The sequence below is a fragment of the Falco punctatus genome, assembly GCF_963210335.1.
Source record: "Falco punctatus genome assembly, chromosome: 3".
Lineage (NCBI taxonomy): Eukaryota > Metazoa > Chordata > Aves > Falconiformes > Falconidae > Falco > Falco punctatus.
This window is the reverse complement of record NC_137582.1, coordinates 85920425-85922831: the sequence shown is the minus strand read 5'-3', so window position 1 is coordinate 85922831 and position 2407 is coordinate 85920425. Positions and strand designations below refer to the sequence as shown.

Genomic DNA, 2407 nt, shown 5'->3' with positions numbered 1-2407 from the left:
GTGAGTGGAGGGCTGCTGGGGGTGTTTGGGAGGGAGGGCTGGTTGGGCTCTCCTCTCCTGGGTCTCACACTGTCCCCATCACCTCCGTGTCTGAGTCTGTAGATGCTTGGTATGAAAACCTTATTTCTTAATTGATATGTAGGTCTGGTAACCCTCGGTGGCTCCTTATGAGCCTGTGACAGGAATTACAAAGCAGCTTCCCCTAAATATACCCCAAATTGTTTCATTCATTCCCAGGGCTTGTGCCTTGCTTGTTTTACTTCTGCAGCCTCACAGCTGCTGAGGGAAGATTCTTACCTGAGGGTGAGCAGTTTTCCAACATAATTACCGATGTCCTAAAAAAGGCAGGAGCCAAGCTGCCTCCCGAGGCGGGCTGCACTCAGCAACGCTATCAACCATTTTAATTCATGGGGAAATCTTAATTCTCAGGTCTAGTTCAAGGAAAAGGCAACAGAAGACACTCTTATTTTGTTCTCAGCCTCATTTTCCTTTTGGAGGCTTTCAGAAAGAAAACTCACTATGCTGCTTCTGTGGGGTTACTTGGTGATTTGCTGGGGCTCATTCCTCAGATATTTCATAACTGTTTTGATGATGATCTTGAGTACGGTATGGGCTGGAAAGGGACTAGGGAGGTGAAAGAGGCATGACAAAAAGGGCTATGAATAAGGGTGAGATGCCTCTGAAGTCTGACCTGGGCACTGGTCTGGGGAAGGAAATGATCCTTCCAGAGATCTGACATGGTATCTGCTGGTGCTACAGTACCGTGCAAAGCAGAAGAGAATTGTGTGTGTGTGTGTGTGTCTAAAAGTGAACCCTTTATTTCAGCACCTGTGTCAGATCTGCTCTATGCGTTTATTCTCAGCTCCCATCCCACCTGCCAGCAAGCAGGTTATGTAAAGCAGAAGTGTGATGCTAAATAGGAATCTGGGCAGCTGGGAGGGCAGCCCCCAATTTGGCGAGGTTCAGACCCATGCCTGACCCCCACCCCAGGGTCTCATCTTCTTCAGGTGCTGGACTGAAATGTCCTCTGCCACCAGGAGAAAGCTGTCATCTGTCTGGGTCTGGAATTTGTGGCTTTTGCAGACACCCCCAGTCAGGGGGGACTTTCTCAGGGTCGGGGGAAGGAGGCTAAATTTGCTTGCAGTAGGAAGGAGGTTACCAGGCACAGGTCCAAGCTGTGCAGCGTGATTTTCTTGCAGACCGCAGTCTGGCGTTAGCTGAGAGATTAGTATATGATCAGGTACTAGTGCTTTCGTCGGTGTATTTTAGGGGAGATTTTGTTTCTCACTGATCTGTGAATCAATACGTGGAGGCACGCAGCACAGCCATAAATCCTGCAAATTAGTTCTTCAGCCGTGCCTCCCTCCCTGGCTATGAGCACACAGTAATATTCGCTTTCCAGATTTTGGATTTCTTTGCAATGCCCTTTTCTCCTGTGCAAACAGCTTGTGAGGAGTACCGTGTTGGCTGCCTCCTTGGAGTGATGCGAGCTTCGTTAAATCATGTGTCATGCCTTGAATTTGCTGATTGGATGATTTATGCATTCAACCCAAGCAGTCTGACCTTTTTCATTGGAACCAAAGGTGAAATTTGAAATGAGATTTTCAACAAATCCTGAAGCATTCAAGCTTAATATTGGCTTTTGTAAAGATCTCTCCTAGTCCAGCTTGAGTGCTTGAATGTTCCCAGAAAATAAATACGAAAGAGGCTCAAAGGTGGCTGAATCAAAATCCTTTTTGGGTGTCAAATATTTGTGAAGAGTGTAGATAATTTTTTGCTGGCTGCTCACAACTGCTTTGTATTGAAAATACAGATTTATCATCTGCACTGGTGGGATGCCATCTACATGGAAACGATGCTTGCAGGGTGCCCGGCCTCCCCATGTGCTGCTCTGTCTGTCACTGTGTCTGTTTTGATTTTTGCAAAGGCTTGATCAGGAAGATGGAGGCGAGATCCAGTTTGGGCAGAGAGCCAGCAAACCCTTAACAGCATTTTGTGGGTGGAATATTTTGATAGGGTTCCTGATTTCCAAGTGCTGATGCTGGTTATTTGGTTATTGCTGTCGTTGTTGTCCTGATTGTATTTGTAGCATTTTTTTTTGCTTACAAGCCTTTTTTTCCTTTTCTCGCCCCCTGCCTCCCACAAGCCCCTTGCTGCTTCCTGAGTCATTTGTTGTTTCTGGACCTGTCTTGACACTTCTGCCTTTGAACAAGGGTACATTTATGTGTTGTACTAATCTAGTTTGATGATTTTCGAGGCACACAAGGAATTGCCAGATCCCAAAATGTGGAGCCTGACTTCCCCTGATGTGCCTTTTCTATACCTTGGATTTTTCCAAAGGAAATGGATGGGTGCAGATCTACAGAGGCTACAATGAGATGCTGCCTCGGAAGCAGCTGTGCTTTGG

The 2407-nt window shown here is 46.6% G+C and overlaps 1 protein-coding gene across 7 annotated transcripts in view; it reads left to right on the top strand.

The window, feature by feature from the left end:
• Positions 1–2407, top strand: part of ADGRB1 (adhesion G protein-coupled receptor B1) — a 294461-nt gene that overhangs the window by 87613 nt on the left and 204441 nt on the right. The gene's annotated exons all lie outside the window — the stretch shown is intronic.